The sequence below is a fragment of the Canis lupus genome, chromosome 2 (assembly GCF_048164855.1).
Source record: "Canis lupus baileyi chromosome 2, mCanLup2.hap1, whole genome shotgun sequence".
In the NCBI taxonomy this organism is placed as follows: Eukaryota; Metazoa; Chordata; class Mammalia; order Carnivora; family Canidae; genus Canis; species Canis lupus.
In genome coordinates, this window is record NC_132839.1 from 20,562,911 (window position 1) to 20,587,566 (window position 24,656).

The following is a 24,656-nucleotide window of genomic DNA, read 5'->3' on the forward strand; positions in this document are numbered from 1 at the left end:
TTAACTAAAGGAACTCCCAAGGAATCTCTAAAAATATTTTTAACATAAAGTTATCAAAGTTTAAAAAGAATTCTAACTTGTTCATCAACTCCTTCCGCACAGAACACATTTGTTTTCTCTGTAATCCTTTCCCCCTCTTAACAACAGCTGTAGCACTGTATAGCGCCCATTAGTCTAATGCTATTCTTAACTAAAATTACTAACTTGCCTCTAAGAGATGCACTAGAGGGGGCCAAAGAGCAACTCAGTGTGGGGTATTCCATTGGCCTGCCCAACATCTCATCCATGCAGTATATACCAAAATACACACACTTGAAGTAATCAATCAGATGATCAACTAACCTAAAAGCTTGTTGATAATCTACTACCTATAAGGCATTGTAGTCGGTAATTTTTGAGAATACAAAGAAAGATGTTACTGACCTAGGATTTAACATTGCTACTTTGACTACCCTCAAGCAATAGTCAAGAGTTCATGACATGTAACAATTTGTAATTTTGCTGAGGCATGAAATTGAATTACATGTGGCAAGAGGCGGGACTCTTACAGGAATCCTTTAGCTAGAGCGTGCTTAGATGACTGGCCCACATATCTTCTCATAGCGGTTTAGATATTCTCTACTTGTGGTCAAGTTACTATGTAGTAATTCTCATGACATGATGAAAAACTATTTTCTTTGTGAATATTTTCCCTGAAAATAAAGTCAGCTGCTAGTTCTGGTGATGAAAGTAAAGTGGAAGCAAAACTATCCAAGAAAGTGATGGTTCTAATCCAGAAAATAGAAGTTTTATGGAGACAATTACATGCTAAACTGATATTCATGAATTTGGGACTATGGTATCCCTCATGAATATTGAAGGTCTGCCATGTAAAATAAAGTTCTTATCTTCAAGCAGCATTTAGAAAAATATGAAATTCTTCATCATAGTTACCTTCTTACAGTCCACATTGTCTTTAGATCATTGCAAACATGAATGTCATTTTCATTACAATCAGGACATCCATTTTATTTATATCTTCCTAAATATTGTGCACAAAATCACCATAGTACCTACTCTTCTACCACACAGGATTAAAGGAACTGACCCAAACTTTAGTTGTTTGGGGGGTGAGTTTTGGCTTCCTCTGTTTGCTCTTTAATTTTAGGTACCAGCTAAGGTAGCTTACATTAAGATAGAGCTAAGAATAAGAAATACCCATCCCAATTAATTGTGGCAACATATAATATAGGCTTGGGCTAAAACAACTCCATAGAGAAGTCAGATTTGATAAATTTTCACAAGGTGACTTCAACATTTTTTTCTAAGCAAAATAAGCCTGGAAACAGTCTTTGAAGCCTAGAACATGGTGACAATATACATGATGTTGCACAATGGGAAGTATATGGCAGGCATATCTTGGCCACCTGTCCCTTATGAAGATCAAGGCTCATCATTTCAGCTTATGGCAGCTGTTGTTTTCCATCCTTCTTTCTTCCTGCTGCTGGTCGTATATCCAGCCATCCAGGGTCTCCTAACCTTAGGCTGCTACTGTTTGTGGTTCTTGCCCTTGCTATTTTCACTTTATATAGGCTGTTTCTGTCCTTTGTCAAACTTGTAAAAGTAGTGCTCCTAATAAGGATTGAAAATCCAATGCTTGACTTCTTGAATATAAAGCTTCCTCTTTCCCTGGACTGGCACACAACAGAATGGGGGGTGGGAGAGGAATAAAGGAAGTAGGAAAGAAACAAGTCATTTATCTCTTAAAGTTTGCAAAGTTCTTTTTGAAAATGAGAATTCTTTGTATTTTTAAAATCCTCTCCACCCATTAGCCTCAACACTACATTGCTGCTATACTTACACCTCGCTCGTTATGTATTTACTTTTTATATAACTAAGCAGCACCCTGTCATAAATGAAATATTCATGCAAAAAAAACTGCTCAAAATGAATTTATAAAAAGAACATATAAAAACTACCATCTGCTCCCAGTCCTAGCAAGCCCTTAGATACCCAAGTGTAAGCCCTCTGATTCCACAGAGAGGTAAGGCAATGTGTTCGTGATGTATTCCTGAAAGCCAAAACTTCAGACTTTGTATTTAGATGGATCTATGAGCTCTGGCCATCGAAATGCTTAGATCAACATTGATGGGCTTAGATATTGCACATAATGAATTCACGTGCTAGCATATTGTAATGGGTAGTCATACCCGGTCATGTTGTGCTGAAATGAGCTGAAACTCTTCTGGGAAGTTGTGAAAGCATTTTGTAGTCAATTGATACTGTAGTACTTTATAATATGCCTTCCTTTAAAAAGTTGTCCAGACATTCCAGAACTCCAAACTGAAGTGTGAGCACTTGGATACTTTATTGTTTTAATTCAGCTAGGGATACTTCTGATATACTCAGGGCATTTTGCTGCTCCCCCTTGGAATATCACTACTGCTATACATAATAAGATACATGATTTTCTTGGTGGTTTCATTTCTCCCAAATGGTAAGTTGCACCTTTATAAGTCCTATGAACCGCTGAAAGAAATTCTTCCCTTTGTATAGCCTCCCTTTCCCATCTACACATTTCCATTTTCCTCAGTGTTTACTGATACCCACTCTGAACTCTATGAAATTTTCATGCCCCTCTCCCCAGAGTCATTAAGAATTAAGTTTGCCTTCAAGTGACCAAAAAGCAAAATAATAGTGCCAAAAAAGAGAGAGAGAGAGAGAGAGAGAGAGAGTTTGTTTTTCTCCCACAAGAAAGATACCCAGAGACATGTAGTGGTTCCAGGATCATCAGGAAATCAGGTCCCCTTTTTTGGCTTGCCCTACCAACTTTATTGTGTTTAATGATGGTTGAAGGTGACTTCTCTAGTTCCAGTCATTCCATTGCACTCCAGAAAGCAAGAAGAAAGTTCTTCTCTCTCCTTTCTTAATAAGACTTCCAGGAAGTACTACACATTTTGAATATACTTCTTTAACCAGAACTTAATCACCATGCCAGATCTTCCTGCAAATTACTCTGGAGAACATGGTCTTAGCTTGACACCTTGCCAACAAAAATAAATTCAAAGTTCTGGTGGTAAGGATAATACCTATTCCAATAAATGTTGGAATAGGAAATTCATAGCCTGTGCTTCATTTCACTAGACTATATCATACCTTGCTGTTTCATATCATTTGTTTAGGTTTAGATTTCTTTTTTTTAACTTTTTATTTTATTTTATTTATTTATTAGAGACACCCACAGAGAGAGAGAGAGAGAGAGAGAGAGAGAGACAGAGAGAGAGAGAGAGAGAGAGGCAGAGGGAGAAGTAGGCTACATGCAGGGAGCCCAACGTGGGACTCGATCCTGGATCTCCAGGATCAGGCCCTGGGCTGAAGGCGGTGCTAAACCGCTAAGCCACCAGGGCTGCCCTAGGTTTAGATTTCTAATTGTCCTAATTAGTTGAATAATCCAGCTGTTCATCATTCAACAATCAAACTACAAATAAAAAAAGATAAAAACAGAGAAAAGTTCTTGGTTCACTGTTACACTTTGATTTTGTTTAAAGGAAGTTCTGAGACTGCCTTCAAATAACTGACCACACTTAATTTCCTAAATGGATAGAGAATCAGGTCTATAATTCTATGGCCAAGACTCTCGGAGCTTTCCTTGTCAGAATAACCATATATTTTATGAGCCAAACCAGAACACTCTCGAGAGTGTGAAGGAGTGGTTTATTAATAATTATATCAAAATATCAGGGTTAAGGCAGGACTGGCCAGAGCAAACTAGGGTTTATGGTGACCCAACTCATCCTTCTTACTGGATTTCTTCACATGCCAGACCTCATAGAGATGTCAGTTTACTATTATTAATTTACCAATTATTTCTCACTAGAAATGTGGTGGGATATGAAGAAAGCATGGCAGATTTGCACCATTGTCGTATACATCATTTCTCTAGTTGGATATGTATAAGGGAGGAAACTCTGATTAAAGGGTCCAAATTAACTGAAAATTAATATTCATGCTACAGTGAAGCCAAAATTGTTCCAGAAAATGGGTATGAGATATGGACATCTATTCCTAGTGCTCAGAATCTAGTTATAAGGGATTCTTCTTAGGATCTCTGAGTTTGTAGTATTTTTATCCATCATCCTGAATAGTTTGTCACTTTAATCTGTAACCTGTGACAGTTGACAGCTGTCAGTTGGAAGGATTTGCTCTGGCTAAAGGCCAACCAAAGAGAACAAGGCTAAGAGTGGGAGCCCAAGCTGACAAACTATTCTGGCTTTCTTCGTAGGGCACTAACATGTTATTATTTTTGAGAATCACCTCTGCTTATGTCAGAAACTAAAACTAGATCCTTTTTCCTCATTCCTGTATATTTTTGTATAATTTTTGGAAGCATATGTCTATCTGGAAAAGATTACAGTCTATTAAATTGTACCTTACTGGCCTGGACGTGTCCAAAGATGCTTAAGCTCAACTAAAGAGAAACAAAGGCACTAAAAGAGTTTGGGTTAGTAATAATTATTATAAATGGTCCTAAACATCCACAATCTACACTATACTTTCTTTGTTACTTTCTGAAGTCTTCTTTCCCTAAGTGTGTTTATAGTAGCAATGTAGCATGCGATTTTTGAGTCAGATTTCCTAAGTTGAAATCCCTGCTCTGCCACTTCCTAACTGAGCTACTCTAAGTATATCAACTATCTGTAAAATGAGGATAATATTAGTAATTACCTCATGGTTGCTTGAATATTTATTGAGTTAATATGTTTAAAGTGCTTAGAGTAGTGCCTGGCATACAGTAAGAGCTTTTTAAGTGTGTGCTATTTACAACCTAAAGATGGACACAAGATATAAAACTTGTCTCTGTATATAGATCCAATCAAACTCAAGGGGTTCAAAACTGAACTCATCTTCTATAAAACATGTGCCCTTTTCATGGGATCCCAGTATATATTAAGCATATCACTTTCCTCTATGCACCCAGCCTCTAAATATTATCCTATATTGTTTGTCCCTTTCTCTGCTCCCTCACATCAAGTAGTAGTCTAGTCTCCTTCCAAAATCCATTACCTTCTTTGTTTTCCCACTGCCACTGACCTAATTCAGACTCTCTTTATTCCTTGCCCAAATAATTCCAGTAGCTTTCCTAACTTGCTTTTAGTACTTCCAGGCTACTCCCTTCAAAACTATGTTTGTATGGTTCATAGAACATCCATGTTAAAATCCTACTGTGGATCGCCTGTGATGGTTGCAGCCTATCTTTCCATTCTCATCTTCCTCCACCCTCACACCCCAGATGAACCAGATAAGTAACTGTGCGTTTTAATACCTTAGTATTTTTCCCACATTCTTCCAACTAAATGGAATGTCCTTGAACTCGCTAATACTAATTTTCTGAATGTCAAAGTTTACCTATTTTAAAGGTCCAGCAAAGGGGCACCTGGATGGCTCAGGCAGTTAAGCATCAAATTCTTGATTTCAGCTCAGGTCATGATCTCAGGGCTGTGAGATTAAGCCTTGCATTGGTCCCTGGGCTCAGTGGATAGAGTCTGCTTCTCTATCTCCACCTCTTCCTCTCTTCTTCCCCTCACTTACCTGAGTGCATGCTCAGGCTCTCTCTTTCAAATACATAAATAAATCTTTAAAAAATAAAGGCTCACCAGAGATGCAGATTTCTTTTTTTAAGATTTTATTTATTAATGAGAGACAGACAGAGAGAGAGAGAGAGAGGCAGAGACACAGGCAGAGGGAGAAGCAGGCTCCCTGCAGGGAGCCTGATATGGGACTTGATCCCGTGTCTCCAGGATCATACCCCTGGCTGAAGGCAGCGCCAAACTGCTGGGCCATCAGGGCTGCTGAAGATGCAGATTTCTACGTACAACTTTTTCTGAGTTGTTGTAAGTAGTCTTTCCCTCCTTGGAGGTTCTATGACTTGTACATTTGTAACAGCTCATTACATTGATCTCTAAGTTATAGTTTCTTATTAATACCTCCTCAGGGTTTTAATCCATATATCCTTCATCTTTGTACATCCTAGTGAAATCTTCCCTCTTCACACTGGACACTTCCGGACCACTAAATATGATTGCTTTGTACACTCTAAAGCATAGGTGTATGAAAGCTGAAGTCTAGCCCAATCTCTGCCTGTCAAGCCATGTGACACTGTTACCCTAGAAGGGAGAGTTTCTTAATCAATTTACCTCGAACCTGTCAGGAGGGGCTCCCTCATTCATTCTTTCACTCCTTCCAACAGGCAAGCTATGCACCTCCTAGGAGGAGCACCTTTTACCTTTCTTTTTATTTAAGATTTATTTATTTGAGATAGAGAAAGCGAGAGCACAAGGGGAGAGGTAGCAGGAGAAAAGAGAAGCTCAAGCAGACTTGCAGCTGAGTGCAGAGTCAGACACAGGGGCTTGATCATGACCTGAGCTGAAATCGAGAGTCAGAGGCTTAACTGACTGAGCCACCCAGGCAGGCACCCCTGGGAGGAGCACCTTTCTCCAACTCATACATAGCTACAGTTTCGAATAAGACAGACTATGGTAGCAAAAAGAGTCAAGACTACTTAATGGCTCAAATATGAATGAAGTTTCTCTCTTACATAATATTTCAAAGAGGCTGTTCTTGGTTGGCAGCAACTCTCCTCATGGTGATTCAGAGATGAATGTGCAATGTGGCTTAAAGGAGGATGTTTTGTAAAGAGGCATGAGGAACCAGAGCAGGTTTAGAGAACTGCAAATAGTTATGTCTGGCTTGTGCACTGGCAACATGCGGGAGTGTGGAGAAGAGGGTGGCAAGGTAGGCAGGGCCCAGGATGTGAATTTATCTGAAAGTCCTGTGAAGAATCAGACTTGGTCCTACAAGTGCTAGGAAGCCACTGGAGTTTGTTTGTGGGTTTATTATAACTGTCGTTATTGTTTTTTTTTTCCATCAGCATAGTTAATAATATTTGATAGGAATGTTAGAAACTCGGCATTGCCATTAGTGTGTGAGCTGATTTGGATTGCTGTGAATGGAAAGGTAGGATTACCAATAAGGCAAATATAACATTCCAGAAAAAATGTTGAGAGCTCAAAATAGGGCAGTGGCAGTGGTGATGGAAAGAAAGGGAGGAGAAAAAGAGCAATTTAGGAAGCAGGTCAGAGCAGGATTGGTGATTATTTAAATTCAAGGGATTAGAAAGAAAAAGTTGAAGATGCCCCAGCTTTCTGGCTGAAGTGAGGTCTGTGGCTGTGCCCACAGAAATCGAAAGTTATTCATTTCTCCTTTAATACCGAATTTATTTTATTCTGGTCATTAGTGAACAAACTGAATGACAATAAATGCCATTTTTACTAATCTCCCAGAGGCCATGAAGTAAGCCTTTTCAAGGTGGAACACAGAATCCATCATATTGTCATAATAAAGCCTCCAGAATCCTTATTGGTTAAATAGAAAAGGTACTTGCAAGAACTGACTGTAACTTTTCAACGATGGTTGCCTGACCTAAACAGCACCAAAGAATACCTAGTAGAGCCTCAAAATAGAATTAGCTTTGCCTGTTCTGAAGTTGCTTTTCATTATTCACTGTCTTCCTTTGTTTTAAAAGAATTGGAATCTGAAATTTTGCAGTCCTCAATAAAAATCAGTATATATTTGAAGATAGTTGCTCCTTATGGCTGCTGAGTATTATAAAGTTAGAAGCAATCACAGAGACTTGTGCTTTGCTGCTCTATTTTTCCAGCAGTGTGGAAAAGGCACATTGGCCTCTTAAATCCATCTCCCAGGGATTAAAGGAAACTGGAAATGGTTTGACTCTTCACTGAGTCTTCACTGCCATATGAGGCTGGCTGAAGATGGCACTCTGAGTTGAATTGGCACAGCTCCGCAGCATTGGAATGGTATTTCTTGACAGGGTTGGATGGCATATGTAGTTTTGTGTATTGTTCTGGTGCTTCTTAAATCAAATTGCCCAATTTAAGCCAAACAAATGTTCTATTCTCCATTGTCCCTTCAAATCATACCAATCCTTTGCTTGGTCAAATCATACCCCCCTGACTGTGCTCTGCAGATTTTCCATGGTGCTGAAAAAAAAAGACTTTCATTATAATAGACATTAATAAAATAACACGTTCAAATATGTTTTCAATATTTTTATTTATTTTAATTATATTATTCCTATAGTAGTTAACTACTTAATTTTTCAGTGAGCAAATGAATAAACTTAATAGACCTGTATAAAATAAGTGACTATAATTGAAAACAAAAATGGTTCTCAGATCTCAGATCAGTTTCTAGATTCCTGAAAACCATTTACCTGCATTAATTTAATTTAATAAAAAATGTCTAAGTCACCACTGTGACCTTTGTGCAAGACACCAAATTCAAACACTGAGTGATGGGCATTTCCTCCAGCATTATGGGTAGGCAAGTCTTCAAACTATCGTTGGTTCTTTATTACAATCAGATTTGACAAATTTGAGGACAATTATGGACAAATTTGTCTTATAATTTTAACCTTCTATTTGAACTCATAAAGGTGCCCCCATTATCATTATTGATCTAGATCATTTCTAAGACTTTCCACCAATCACTCAAGTGCAAGACCATAATCATTCCCTGTTTCTCCTGTGCTCCTGGATCTCAGCCCCCAAGGTCTACCAGGCAAATTTTTAGCAAAATTGGGCTCATAAAACTGATAATTCTCAGTATATAGCACCACAAGGAAAAGACATCCATTTTGACAGTGGCATGGAGTGACGTATGTTATTGGCATCTCACAGATCATACCCGTTACCTGAAGTCCTACAGGAAGGCAAGTCATATTATATAAAGAATATCTAGGCCTATAAAAAATTGTAGGTGATAATTTAGATGTCTTAGAGTGTCAAAGTAGGAAAGGGAAAGGTTCTGATCAAAGAATTAAAACAATGAAATGGCTAAAGTTGGTGTTATGTACTGAATGTTTGTGTCCACCCCCACACATTCATATCTTGAATCATAACCCCAAATGTGATGGTACTAGTAAGTGGAGCCTTTGGGAGGCAATGACATCATGGGGTAGAGCCCCCAGGAATGAGATTAGTGTCTTTAGAGACCCAATAGAGCTCTCTCACTGCTTCTTCCATGTGCATACACAGTGAGAAAATGGCCATCTATGAAGTAGGAAGAAGGCCCACACTACACACCAAATCTTCTATGCTTTCATCTTGGACTTCCCCGCCTCCAGAACTGTGAGTAATAAATATTTGTTGTTTACACCACCCAGCCTACGGTACTTTGGTTATAGCAGTCCAGATTGACAGTTGGTGTTACAGCAAGGCACCCCTAGTGAATACACTATCTGGATTCCCACATTGCCATTCCCATTTACCTTCCCTCAATGTTTTGTGAGTCTTAGATTATAAATGGACACCCCAGACTTCAAGGCCTTTTCCTACTTTAAATTTCCTAGTGGAAACCCACCCTAGCTGTACCATCACATCATTCCATTTTCAGAATCTCCTATGTCAAGTGCTCAGCAGATTTCTACTCAGTATGAGGACAGAACATGCCTATAGGCCATTTACAATAGCAGAGTTCTCTATTCTTTTACCAGAATGCTTGCTGCTGCTTTCTGGACTCCAGCAGTTTGCTTCAGGTATTTCTTGATGTCACTTTCCTTTTTAAGGTCTCTCTTTGAGCTTTGACCTGTGGACTCTTTGGAGAATACTAGCCTTGTTCCATCCTGTTTTAATATGATCACTCTTTCTAGCCTCTTAGATAACCAAGAGAAGTAGGTAAGGGAAGGAGGTGGCTTGTTTTTCATTGCAGGCCCCAGATCTGGTCCCTTTGGAAACAGATGAAAATTCTTTAGTCACTGTATCTGCCTCTTTTGCCTCAGATAAACCTTCTTGGATCTGAGAAATAAGCCTTTTACTCATTTTTTAATGTTTAGGGTTTTTTTTTTCCCCCTGTGGTCTGTGTTATTTAGCTTCATTTTCTTCTTATTCCCCTCTTTGCTTTTATTTCTTCTCTGTAGTTCTGCTACCAACCCCTGCCAAGTTTCTTTATCAACTGTCTCTACAGCCAGCTTAACTTTCTGAGCCAATGGTGTCAAAGCAGAATGCATATGGGTGCTGTCAATCTCACATGGTGTAACTTGGAATTAATTTCTGATGCCTACTAGATATTTCACCCATGATCAGAGTAAAACTTGAATGGCCCTACAGTCTAAATGGAAGTGCTCTCTCCTTAATGCTCTCTTCCCCCTCCTGCTATTTTAACTCCAATGGAAAGCTCCATTTGAGTCTGCCTGCAAGCAAGGCATGTCTTCTACCTTTTCTCCAACCCCTTGCCTGTTTTCGAAGGCTTGAGCCCACCCATGCATCTCAGTCTCACTTGTTCATGTTCTAACACCTGCCCAGCAGTTGATAATCCCTGGCTTCCTATTCTTTCAAATCACTGTCTGCTCTGGTCCTGCCTTAAAGGAGAGGCTATCCTCAAACCCAAAGCACCTGTGTCAGAAAACTCTCTAACATTCCCTGTGCACAGTACAACCAGCCCTCATATTTGCTGGGGCCCAGCATGAGCATGGACAGTATCCTCTGGGCACTTTGCCTTCACTCTAGCCAGATACTTGAACCAACTTGGTCAGTGCCCTTTTGCCCCTAGTAAATGAGCCTCTGTATGGTTCAAGCTCACCATCCCCACAGATGGCCCTGTATTAATGCCTCAAACCAAAGCTCATGTCATATCATCACATCCAATCTAGAACCTGTGTATTCTATCTACTGAACTCACTTTTCATTAGATACTAGATGATAACCTACTTATTTCTTCTTTGCTCTTTTTTTTTTCTTCTTCTTTGCTCTTATCCACTCTTTTAAATGAGCCCTTCCAAGGATCCCTTGCCATACAACACAATCCAGCTCAATAGAGAACAAATTAAAGAAACTCCAATTTCATTGTTGTTGAATAACCAGTTAACTAGCCCCTTAACAGAATACACCTGCCTCACTATGGCTTTAGAAGAGATTATCTTGTTTGGTCAGAGCTCAAACTTGATGTAAGTAGAGTTAATATTCATTAGCAATTTATTATTTGCTAGTCACTGAGCTCATAATTTAGTACTTGTTCAACTTTCACAATGTCCATATGAGGGAGATGCCATATTAACCTCACTTTCCCTGGAAGAGCATTAAACTTTGAAGTATTAAGTAATGTGCCTGTGGTCAGCAAGATAATAAGTGATAGAGTCAAGATTTGAACACTGAGTTCTTGCTCTTATCCTCACTTAGATTCAGTATTGCATGCCCTGAAAGAAGCACTCTTTATCCTTTACAGCCTTTTAAGTCCCATTTAGGTATCAGTTTCCCAGGAGATAATTATTTTACTCATTCATCAAAGATTTTCTGAGCACTTAGTAAGTGCCAGTGACTGTTCTAAGCCCAGGGGATATATCAGTTAACTAAAGATGTAGGATCCACTCAGCTGTACTCAGGTATACATGTGGCCCCTCCCATTTAAAGAAAAAAAAATATTCTCCAAAAAGAGATGATCAGTGTCTTGAGGAAGGTTAGGCTCCTCCACAGCCGGCTCCAAGCGTAGATGGTCATATTGTCATCCCCTGTGGCTGAGGCATTCACCACAACTTCTACATTTGGTCGTAAATGGGGGCATTTTAAGTTAATCTACCCAAAATCTGGAATGTCAGAACCAGAAAGAACAACAGAGGTCATCTGGTTTAACTGTCTTACTATAGAAATGAAAAATAAACAGCATGCTGAGAAGTTTGCTTTTCAGGATGACATAGATGTGTAATGAAAGAATCACTTGTTAAATATAGTTTTCCTGCCTCTTCATCCAGTGCTTTCACTCATACATCATGTGGTATCCTAAGGAAAGGATGGGGTACATGTTGAAGCCAGAATTTCCATGGCAGTAGGCAAAAATCTCCTGACCTTGGATCAACTTCGCAGAACAAGCTCCTTCATTTAAGCCATTGCCCATTAAGCACTCCCAGAGTTTTTCAAAATGGTATCTAACAGACAATGGGAACTATGTAGATTTTTAGGACGGGCACATGCTACTACTGGCTGTAACCAATAGTGTATGGACTTAGTACTCATTTCCTGTTTGAAGGGGGAAAAGAACCAGAAAACTTAGAGAACCCTATCCTTCCTGTTGAACCTGCTCATTAATCAACATCATTGAAGATTTTCCCCTGTTCCAGACCCTCACTCAAATCCATTTAGGCAGCATTCTTGGGTTTTGCCATTGAGGATATTAGGTTAGCATGAACTCAGCTCTGATTATCCACCACATTCTCTTACCAGTTTACCACTTTTGCAGTTTATCCTGGTGCTTAAGTGTATAATGTTCTTGCTTCCTCCACCCCACCCCTTGCAGTGTGAAGTTAGTTGCTTTGTTTTTTCCCTTCTGACACTCTTGCTTTTGTGCTATATTTAACTCCTGTACATTAGCATTAATATCCCGCCACACAAGTGAAGTTGCTGCTGTGCATTACTTCCACCAGGTACAGTAGGGGTTTATTCAGCTAATTCCTTTTGGGGATAGGGAAACAGATGCAAACACAATAAGAAAAGGACTGAACCTTCTCTCCACAGTGTACTGGATACAAACCTTTATAAGATCTTTATGTGCATGATTTTATTCTTTTGCTTTTTACCTACTTTTTGCCTTTGGTTTTGGCTGGCACACAAAGCAACTTACAAAAAGGGAGGCTGATAAAATAAACATCCCCCTGGAAAGAACATGCTCTTAACATAAAAGGAAACACAAAAGATCAACACCACAAATTATTCTTACAAGACTTCCAATTGCCTAGAACAGTACCTGGTACATAGTGGGTGCTCAAAAATTGTTCAGTGAATAAAACCACATGTGATTTCTTGCCTTCCAGCTAGTCTTCCTTTGGCTGGATAGGAATTCCACCTATGCTGAGAAGGTCAAGACCATGAGCCAAAGAGAGGGTATAGTCATTACAGGCTATTTATTTTGGGGCCCAATATCTTTTTTTCTATTTCTTTTTTCTTCTTTTAACTTCTGATTTGTGAAATTCTCCTCTTCCATTTTTCTCCTCCTCCTCACCCTCCTCCTTTTAAGTGCCAGTCTCTTCTTTCATTTGCCTTTTTTTATTTGTTGAAGCACTCAGACCACAGTAGGGTTTTTGTTTTTATTTATTTTTTTAGATACAATAAATCCTGCTTCATTAGAACAAAAAACTGATGTATTCGAGGTTTTTTATACAAGACAATATTTTTTGTTTTTTGTTTAGGCTTGACTTTGTGAGAAAAGGAATCACAAAAAAAGCAATATTTATTTTATCCTTAGGTGGTAAAAATTTATTTATTGAAAATGCTAAGTAAATAAGGTTACAATTTTATTCAGTTAAGAAAATGGAGGTGGTTTGTGGAAGAGGAGAAAGAGGGAAACAGAAGGGAAGAGGCATTGGAATGAGCAGAAACACTCATAAGTTACAGAAAAAGGTGAGAAAAAGAGACAAGTAGACTGAGGAAAGTGGGCCAGAGACTGAAAAAATCCATGGAAAGAGAAAGGTTCAAAAGGAGGGGGGTTCCACGTGTACCCTCAAAGGTCTTTCTGCAGAACTTTTGTGGGGAAAGCCAAACAAAGGTGGAGGGCGGTGCCTCTCTCTGCTTCACATCCACCAAGAACACAGGAGCTGTTCTCTTTTTTAAAGCCCCAGATCCCATCCATGAATCTTACTTCCACCCTCTTGGTCCTTCAGCTGCTTCAGAGAGGAAGCCAGCTGGAGCGAGAGGAGGCTTCTAGGATGATATCCAAAGTCAGAGAACTCTGTGCAGAAGCTGTTCTGCCTGTTATAAATGAGAGTAACTCAACTGAGGGGACTCTCCACTAATATAGAACCTACCTACTAACAAAAGGTCTAGCCCATCTAGCTCAGAGTGCACATGTAGAGTGACACCCAGCTCGTGTCCACTCTAACTGGTCAATCAATGCTGATGTTTTGTTTAGAAGTATCTTAAGTATTACATTAGCTATCTTGGGATAGCAACTGGAAAAAAAAGTGAAATCATTTCAGATCACGTGTACCTCTAATTCTTTTAAATCTATCAGTTTAAGCTAGTTTCATTCCATCATCCAACAAATGTTTATCAAGTGCTTATTATTGCCAGTGTGCTAAGCAACAGGAAATAAGGTTTGAGAGAATTGGGGACCTGACTTCAGGGTACTTTGTGGATCATTCTTAGAAACTTATATTTTCTTCTTTTAATAGGGAGCCCATGAAGAGTTTTAAACAGGGGAGTAGTGTAGTCAGATTTCTACTCAGAAACATCACTTTGCTATCCAGATACAGTTATGGACTAGTTTAAATGCTGTTGCAATAGTATAGGTAAGAGTGATGGTCAGTTTAAGCTAACCTGCAACAAAGGAACTTGAGGGAGACTTAAAAATGGAAACAATAGGACATGGGGACACCTTCACTGTTGAGTGTTAGAGGGGCACAAGGGGCAGGAGGGTTCTCAGGTTCCTGATTGGGATGTGTGGAAGGTACGGATTGCTTCAGAAGGAGGGATCTAGTCAGGAGGAAAGTTGGACAGAGAGGAAGAGGAGCAGAGTGCTGCAGATGGAAGTGAGAACCAGGAAGCACAGAGAGGAAGATCTAAGGAGGGTATGTAACAAAAGAGGCTGAGAACATACGGGCAGAGTTAGAAAGAGAATCTGGGTGGTGCAGTAAAGTTCTGAGTGATTCAAAGACTGTAGACTTTTTTTAAGACACTGAAATAGCATGATATAGTGGGAAGTAGGTAGGGATTGGAGTCCAACTGATATGAAATTAAAACAGCTGTCACTTACTTGCTACAAGATCTTGCACAAGTTACTAAACAATTCCCAGATTTTAAAAAAATGTATAAAATGGGGATAATATCTTGTACACAGGATTATTCTGAGTACTAAAGGTTATAATAATGTTTAGTGTTTAGCACTATTCTAGAGGGTTCCTTCCCTGCTTCTTTTCTCTTTAGTGTTACCCTCCTCCAGGCCATCAACCTCTGAGCTCATTTTCAAAAAAGAGGTTAGATAAGAGTAGTGCCCTGCTTATCATCTTGGCATGCCTTTACCTACAGAATAGAAGCCACAGATGGTCCTTTGTGGTCTGATCTCTGCTTACCCTTTTAGCCCATCTCTCCTCACTTTGGTAACCTCATTCCAGCTATGCCATATTTACAGCATTATCTTTCATATCTTCAAGTCTTTGAACAAACTGCTTCCTCTTTTTGGACTGTCCTCATTATTTCTCTGACTACATAAATCTTTATCAACTTTTTAAGACTTAAGCTCAAGAACATAGATCTCCATGTATATAGATGCCTTATCCTGATCCGTAGTCTGCACTAACCTCCACCATCCACACATCAAAATCCTCCTTCCTTGCTGGTGTAACATTTTGTAGATTCCATCAATTGTACTTAAGCAACATTTAACTATTTGCTTAATTTCTTTCCACCCTATAGATTGATATATCCATAAAAGCAAAATGACTTCTCATTAAAATCCTCAGTAATTTTTACATTGTAGTTGCTCAATAAATGGCTATTTAATAATGTATGATTTTAGTGTAAGGCCATGGGTTCTACAGGTTAAGTACGCACTGCTTAAACATTTTAAAATCACATAAACAAAGCATAATTTAAGATAGTACTTTCCTGGGAATCCTGTGGTCAACTGCCAACCCTCATATTAGATTTGAGGTTCAGCAGATCATGACTCTATTGACAAGACAGAGGCCCTAAAATTATATAATCCTAAAGGTTTGTTCCCAGCCCTAATTTCTGATCCAGAATGGAACTAATAAGTACTTTGAGAGAAAGGAGGCAAGTGTGGTAGTTAAGAACACTGGTGCTGGAGTGGGACTGTCTGGGTTCAAATCCCTTTCACTGGTCATTACTAACTATAAGATCATGGACTATTTAACCTCTGTATCAGTCAGCTCCTTTACTTATAAAAGATGATAATAAGTAATAAATACCTCCCAGAGAGGTAATGAGAATTGAGTGAATACAAATGAAAAGATTAGACCAATGTCTGGCACATATTAATAAGTCTTAGTTTCTACTGACTTATGAGTTCTTTTTAGGATATTAGTAGCTGGAGTTATATATATATATCCATATACCACTTTGTGCATATATAGTTAGCAGGATAAAAACCACAGGCCAAGAGAATTTCATGAAAGCCCCAAGGGAGATCCAGATCCTCTACTGGCTCTGAAATCACCACGGGCTCCCTATCTTCTGTCTATCTGACCTCCTTCTCCAGTATGAAGTCCTTTAAGAACAAGCAAGGCAGAGCAGAGGACTTGGAGATGAGCCTTTGTTTTTAAACAAGGGATTTGAGAAGAATAGCTACTAGTGATGCCAATTAACAAGTATTCTTTATTTTTTATTATTTTTTAAAGATTTTATTTATTTGACACAGAGAGAGCGCAGGCAGAGGGGGAGGGAGAAGCAGGCTCTCCGCTGAGCTGGGAGCTCAGTGCAGGGCTCAATCCCAGGACCCTGGGATCATAACCTGAGTCAAAGGCAGACGCTTAATTGACTGAGCCACCCAGACACCCCAACAAGTATTCTTTAAATACCGACTATGATTGAGACACTGTTCTAGGTTCAGTGAGGCCAGTCCCTTTTATTCAGAGCTATTTAAAAGACTTCTGAAATCATGGAGATTCCCCACAGTTTTTGGCCTTAAGGGATCCTTATACTAGCACAAGGAAGAAATTGGGCTTATTTTTTTCTGTTCTTTCTTTTCTTTTTTTTTTTTTTTTTTTTGTCTAAAATATCAACGTGTGTAGGTACTATGGTGATAGCTGCTATATAAATACAAGAAGAGAGAACAAGAGAGGAGGAGGAGATAATTAACTCGATTGTATAAGGCTTTCTTTAAGAAGAAGAAAGGTTCTCCTTAATTTCATTCCTATCTCCAAACACGCAGAAAAGGGTGCTAAGACATCCTTACAGTCGGCCCTAGAACACAATGCAGACTCCAAGACAGTCCACTCAGTTCTTAGACCTGACTATGCAAAGCAACCTACTTTCTCTCTTGCTTTTCCCCTCTCTTTGTAAATAATTCTTTATAAATGGGAAAAATGGAGAGCAAGTCTTTCAAACAGTTGTCATAAATTAGAATAAATTGCATTAATTCAAAATGTAAAACTAGGAGAGCCAGGAGAACATGCAACATATTTTCCCCAAATAACACTGTGAACAAGCACAAGTGTATACTCTGGGCATATGTAGATCTTTCCCCTGACTGACAGCCTGAAGGATGGTCCATGTGATTTTTGTGTTGCTGAGGTGGAAACAATCTTTATTTGGATTGAATAGCAGAGTAAACAGGAATGAATAAGAGACACAAAAGTTTACAGTACAGATGGTTTTCCGATTCTTTTTAAAAAATTGTATGCGTTTTCAATTAAAAGCGCATTTGCCTTTTGTTCTAGTCAACTGTCCTAGAGACTTTTCATGGTTGCACTCCAGAAAAATCAGAGGTGATCAGTAAATCACATTATTACATAGATTGAATGTGGCAGTAGAAGTTTATCTTCTCTACTTTTTAATCTGAAAAAGTAAGGTTTGTCTTGTAGTTAGAGAAGTCATTAAGGAAAGTAAAAAACTTAGTTTATTTTTTATCCTAGCTTATTATCACTAAGGAGGATAGTCATATACACACAGTGTGTGTGTGTTTACACATACACCCATGTTTATGGGAAGAATGGGTAAAAGATTTTGATGGTAAGGAAAATATTAAAAGGTGTGCCCACAGTGGTCTCCAGAGACACAGAAGAATCTGATTAAGCTATAATTACAGCTACCTATAGCAGTGTACACCTGTGTACCTAGGAGCCTTCTTCGTAGCATTGGAAGCCCATTTTCCTTCTCCCACAGTCCTCTAGCTCTGTCATCAAATGAACCGCCTTGGGTAACACAAAGAAAGGATAATATGACCATCCATCTTCTGTCGACAAGGCCCTCTTACCTGTTCTGGGAGGCAAAAGGCTATTCTTATTGAATTATCAAGTAATTCTGACCAGTTCAATTAACAGAAGCCTTGATGATAGTAATGTCAAAATGCAAGATAAAACAGCACTGCCTAAATACTTACTCAGCATTTTTTTACTTACGTGATTACGGCATTGCATCTTGGTTTTATCTTTTAATCTATGTCAAACATTGCCTTTATTGCCAACATTCCTTGACCATAGAATCTAGGGCAGTTAGAAGGTCTAATTCAGGGGCATTGGAGAGATAAGTGGACAAACACACTGACTTTCAGACTCATCCTTGATTCTGCAGGGTCTTCTGCCTGCCTTGAAAAGACAAGTTATGGCTCTCAAGGGTGCTCTACTCTGGAACAATTCCCACAAAACAATCAATGGCAAATCATTATTTCTTTCCTTTTCCCAAAGAACAGGATGCACAGAAAATAATGCACATGTAGTAAAGAGTTGAAAGCCTAATGCACATAGGAAACTTGCCGCCCCTCCAAATCAGCACATCAGGCCACCAGATACCAGTCTCAGGCAGGAGTTAGTCATCATTTTCTTACATGAGCCATGCTCTTCTCCCAGGATTGATGCATCTTCTTCCCCTCTACATAAAGAATTAGCTGAATAAAGTAAAACTAAGAGGACTCTGGGGCCGCAGATGGCTGACCAGCTGTTTCTGAGTGACTCCCCATGAATCAGTGGCTCATCTGAGCTTTACTGCTTCCATGTTTGGGGGGCAAAATATTCTGCATTTTGGAAAAGTAGTTCATGGAAAATAATACAGCAAAGTAACATTTATAGAAAACCACAGTAATCTTGTAACAAATGTCCTAAATTATGTACTCAAAAGCAGATCCAATTTTACCCAAGGTTCTCTCTCTACAGTGCCTGTAGGTTTTCGTTGTTGTTTATAACTGCAGCTCCTCCCCCACCCCCAACCCAAGAGCCTCTTTTTAAATGATATAGCACTTTATATAGAAGACAAAATTTCAGCCTGGAGAAGAGGCCAGGGGGCGGGGGTGGTCATGGACTTAAAGGGCTTCATTTTTTCTTTTTTTTTTTTTTTTTTTTTTGGTCCCTTTTGGAGATTCATCCTCTGTATTTTCATTTAGTTTGTTGTAAGATCATTGCTGCTTTTGAAAGCCTCCTGGTTCCCTTTTAAACACCACCATTTCTCAGTGCTTCAGTGCAATGTTGGGGGTATTGACAAAATAAAAGTGGAATGGAACTTTATATTCCAACCTCTTGCATTCTCTTTCAAAGCGAAAGTTTCTGGCAAGACAAGAGCTTCACTGAAGCCTTTTCCTGGTTGTTCTCTTTAATTTTGGATGATTGTTTAATGTGAATATCTCTAAGAGAATTTATTTTAATACACAGAGGAGCAGAGATAGTTCCAAATGCCTATTATCAGGAAAAAGGCATTATATGTGATGGGAGAGTAAGAAACCTTCTGTGATCATTTTTATTCAATGAAAGCCATTCCTTTGGGTGGGAGAGTCAAATGCTAGTACCCACACATGCTGCATGCATACCAGCACGAGCCTGAGGAATGCAGATTTCTGTATCTGAGAGCAGCTGCTAAGTGAAATGGAACGTCCAACAGATGGCTGCATTGTCATTGTTGGGGGAGGAGGAGTGGGGAGCTATTTTGGTTTTTCTGTTCTGTGTGTGAGTGTGTGTGAGTGTGTGTGTGTGTGTTTCATAGGATGTGTTCTCCACTACCTGGATCTCTCTGGTGTTTTATTCACTTTTAATCTTAAAACTAGAACAGGCATTAGAAATCTTCTGGTCATTTGACATGTAATGGAGAAGGAGAGAGAGAGAGAGCAAGGATATGCAGCTTGTTACAGCCCAAACCAGAACCCTTTCATTAGGGCCATACCATAGAGAAGTCATGCATTCTACTTACTTGAGTATTGGTATTTAATAACACCGATACTAAATCTCGAGAGAAGGAAATGCTCTATCAGTTGCTATAAATGCTATCTAGTCTGAAAAGGATGTGAATATTATTCTCTTTTGAAATTTTCTGGTGGAGTTGCCTTATAATTTTCACACTGGAAGAAAGAACTAAGATACTTTATAAGCAAAGTTATATCAAGTCTATATTATATATTTCCTTAGATGTTTGGGATAATGGGACCAAATTTAAATAACACGCTATGGAATACTCTAATTCTATAGCATTTTCATATTTCAGAATACAAGGAGTTAAACTTGTAAGTCAAAGCTTTCAAAGGCCATGGTTGAAAGGCAAACAGAAAAGTGTCGAGGTCCCATCATGACCTGTCTGTAAAAGGTCTCCATCCCCTTTATGATGAGAGCTTTGGGTAAGTTGTACAGTCACATGGTTCACCCATTGGTTCATGTTTTTTTTTCCAGAAATAGAATCAATAGAGAACAGACAAACCCACAGTTGCCAGTTTGTACAGTCTTGTGGTTTCTGTCAGGGGCTACAGACTCGAGCAGGTCTACCAGATAATGAAGGCAAACTATTTCAGTTCCTGTGGGTCCGGAGTGCCTCAGCAGAGTTCTGGTTTCAAACAAATGAATAACAAATTAAAAGGTACAGTAAAATAAGGGGTGGTTAAAATATATTAACTAAAATCAATGGAGGAGAAACGTAGTTAAAATCCCTGCGTTCTCAGCAATAGTCTGTGATGTATTTTGTTAATCTCTTAAAATTTATGTTAAAAGCCTTTTAACAGAAAGTCAATAGATTTGGGTGGTTGAGCAAGTACATCATCCTGTACCAGTGGTTGCATTAAGTATGATACAGAGGCTCCACTGTCTGTAGGAAAAGAAGAGGGGGGTCCATCCAACGGAAGTCCCACCTCAAAGAGACCAGACGCTTTTCCCAAAACAGTCTGTGGAGTCAAGCCCAGTATTATGCTCTCCTCCTCTGCCTAGGTTCCCTGCTGACGTCAACTAGAGTCCTGGAAATGAAGCAGGATCAGAATACCAGAAGCATAGCCTAATAATAGAGCAAAAATGGAGAGCAGATGGAAAATAAAGCTTCTCGATAAAGTGAGACCTAATGTTATAAATTTGTTCAGGGAAAGAAAACAACAGCAGCAAAGCAAAAAGGCCTGCAAGCAGACTTATTGGTGCTAAATTTCTGGAATATGGCTGACTAGAAAAACACCTAAATCCTTAGAAACCTTCTAGAAAAAGACTGAAAAATAAACAGGAAAACAGGCACTAATTTTTGGATTAGTTTGAAACATGGCTACTAAATGTGCCCAGGGTGAAAATGACACCAAACCAGAACTAGAAAACGAAAATAGGATTAGCAGCTTCCTTTGCCTAGGAGTTGTACATAATTTCACCCACTGTATTTGCATCCCATCTGGAATAGTCTGCTTATGTCCATGGATAAAGCAGTGCTGGGAAAACACAGGTATAAACTCTAATCATGGCAGTGAAATGGTTTGGGCCCAAAGTATACACACGTCTTTGCAAAGAGGCCCTGTCATACCCATAACTCCTAGAAATGTTCTCACAATTTACTTACCCCTGCATTCCCGTGTGTGTGTGTGTGTGTGTGTGTGTGTGTGTGGTCAAGGTCATCAAAGGTTACTTTATCTCTTTGTGTGGCAGTGAGATACTCAAATGCTCTACTTAATTCTCTGTGATGAGCAGCAAAGTCTTAAACCTCCTCTTAATTTTTACTATGTATACATTTTCACTGAAGAGAGATTTTTAGATTCTAATCTTACTTAATAATTGGGCTTACAAACATGTTATTTTTGATATAGACAAAGAGCATCCAAAGACTTTGAGATATAATTTCAAACTGTAAATACATGTTTTACCAGGAGAATGTCAAAGATGTTCTATTTGACAAACACTCTCCATTTTCTTCTAAGAATGAGCTACTATTTGGAAAAGCTGATGAGGTGAAGTTTTAGAACAGAGCTACATTTTCTCTTATTTTTGCTGTTTAACCACTGATGGGTTTAAGTGGGGGGGGGGGAGCCAATTTTTAAAACTTTTTTTTCATATTTTTGGCTTATCACTCTAATGGCTTCTGGATTCTGTCCCTAGCATCCATGAAAAGAAATCTTGTTTCTTCAAGGTAACCTGCTAGGTGCTGCCTCTTTAGCCTCTTTACTCTGTCTAGCCAACATTTTTCTTTGAGTCTGATTCTAGCTCTGCTTGATCTTGTGAACCTGCCATTTCAGATCCTCCCATGCTTCCAGTAGAGTTCCCTCACCTTGGACTTCAACTTCAGCCTTTGTTCCTCACCTTATGGCTGAGCATGAGCCCAGTCCATCCCTTGCCAGGCTTCTAGATGCCCAGCCAGGCTGAGCCCGTGCCACTCCCAGGAAAAGCCGTTGGACACCCATCTCTGGGTAGAAGGTCCCCAGCCAGATAGGTCACAATGAGCTCAATGAGCTATTCTAAAGTAGTGAACCCACGATACAGTGTGAAAGTATGGAGGTACAGACATGAGAATTACAGACTTTCAGAACCAGAAGAAACCTAGAGAGCAGTTATTTTACAGGAGAGGTATGTGTTACTCCAACCCAGTTGATAATCTAGAATTCCTATAAGAGAGTGATACAAGGTATATAAAATCTTTTATAAACCACATAACACTATACTGAATGCATAAAAAGTCGGTGTTTGTCTTCTAGGTAGTATGTTTGAGAGTTATTCCAGAGATGCTGCTGTTACTCAAAATGTTTTAAATCTCTTCTTTAAAATTGTCATTTGAGGCAGTTAAGATTGTCACTGTACAGTCACATCTTGTTCTTATCAGTAAAGGTATTATCCAGGGCTCAGACGCTCATCTCAGATTTGATCTTAAATGTCTTCGAAGGCAGAAACCATGTCTGTCTTGCTCCTTGCTCCTGGTATCCTGCCTGCCACTTAGTAAGCACCTAATAATTATTTGTTCAAGGAATTTTTTTTTTAAAGATCTAACCCACCCTCAGAGAAGGATGATTTGCTATGATTGATAGGCAAAGTCTCTAAAGACATTTCAAAAGAGAATTTCCCAAATAAAATTATTTTTGAGCTGTAACACTGCTGTTGGAAGAAGTTCAAGATTAATCATTAGAAAGGGACATTCATTGTATTTACACATCTGTGCTCTGGCTGACCTGTTTACATTTTTTTTTATTTTTTTTTTCTGTTTACATTTTTGAATTTATTTATATCTCACCTTTCCAAAAAAAAAAAAAAGTGAGCCAGATTAGAAAACAACAAAAAGAAACTGATAATAATAAAAACATTAATAAAAAGCTCATTACCATAGTTACATCTCTGAGATGTTCGGCAAAAAGCAGCCCACAGGGTGGGTTCCTTGTGTGTGGTTAGCTAAGGAGTGACAGAAAGTAACAAGAAATAGAGAACAAATGAGACTCGCCCAGTCTCAAGCACATGTCTGCATGCCATCTGGCCCTTGTTCCCTGTTGAGTAAAAGAGTTACTTACAGCTAGTTAAGAATGCAGTCATAAGGAAACATTCTAGGGTGACTGGGGTGATGAGATTCCCAGATTGATAATAAGTGCCCAGGAAGAAAGGCACCTGCAGGTGTCACGATAACCAATCATCACTGCTGTTAGTTAGCACTAACAGGTAAAAGTCAGTTTCGAGGACTCCATGTGACACCTAAAAGTGAGAACAGCCCCTCTCCCGTAGACTGGTATTTTGTTCGAAGAGGAAAGAATGAACACAGCACTGAGTGGAGAAGGCATATTAATCACAAGACAAAGCTGTCCACCTTTCTCACACATCAGTTACTCTCAGGAGGGTCTAAGAGTAGTGATTTTACAATGGTTCTAAAACCCATCAGGCACGCAGAAAAAAGTCCAGTTCACACCACAAACACATCAACTTCCTCCCGTATTTCAGCTAGTTCCAGTCTACAGCATCCTGGCCAGGCGAAGGGAAGGTTATATTTTTTATGAATCCTGTTGGGCTTAGGGCTTGATTAGTAATTGCTCAGTGAAGATGTTTGCTTGTTCTTTTTACTGCCCTCTGAAACACTGGATTAAGAACATTCAAGCAGATTCAGCAAAAGGCACAGCAAAATGTGGTACCTCATAAAAATGAAACCAAGGAGTATTCAAAAGAAGAAATAGAGAATGCTGAATTTCTCACCAGACCACCAGCTTGCTCATTTTGGAGCCACTCTGGTTTTGATGAGGACCAGAGCAAGGGTGTCATTCATGATGTGTGGTATCCACAAGAACAGTAAGTCATTTCTTTTCTAGAAATAAGTTATTCCAGTGCCATAATAAAAAGGAGGAAGTATTACTTGAATTCTGAAGTGATTGAAAATTTGAGCTCTGTCCTTTAGCTAAGGAGGTAATCAAAGGCAGCTTCATGACTGCTTTTCTGTAATCTTTCCTAGAGAATTTATGGTTCAACATCACTACCTTAAATCCCATCCCAAGCCCTAAGCCCAAGATTGGGTTCCTATACAATCTCCACAGTGCATCAGGAGTACATTTCTAGCCTGCCAATCTAATTCCAAGACTACACAGGTTAAAAATCTTTTACGTCATCCATGTTACTTACTGTCTGAAATCTGATTTGTAAGCTTAACAGATGAAGATTTTTAAAGAGCTGGCTCTCTCTAATCTTTCCAACCTCACCTTCTGTATCTCCTCCATGTACATTGTAGGCTCTGGTAATAATGAATTAATTAGTCTCCAGAATC

General features: G+C 39.1%; 1 long non-coding RNA gene across 2 annotated transcripts in view; it reads right to left on the reverse strand.

The window, feature by feature from the left end:
- Positions 1-24,656, reverse strand: part of LOC140613896 (uncharacterized) — a 63,743-nt gene that overhangs the window by 29,740 nt on the left and 9,347 nt on the right. The window contains exon 3 of one of the 2 annotated variants that reach the window (XR_012014803.1): positions 5,683-8,036. The exons of the other annotated variant lie outside the window; for it this stretch is intronic. This is a non-coding gene — a long non-coding RNA (uncharacterized lncRNA). Of the gene's footprint in view, positions 1-5,682; positions 8,037-24,656 lie in introns of those variants that run through there. 2 annotated transcript variants of the gene reach the window in all.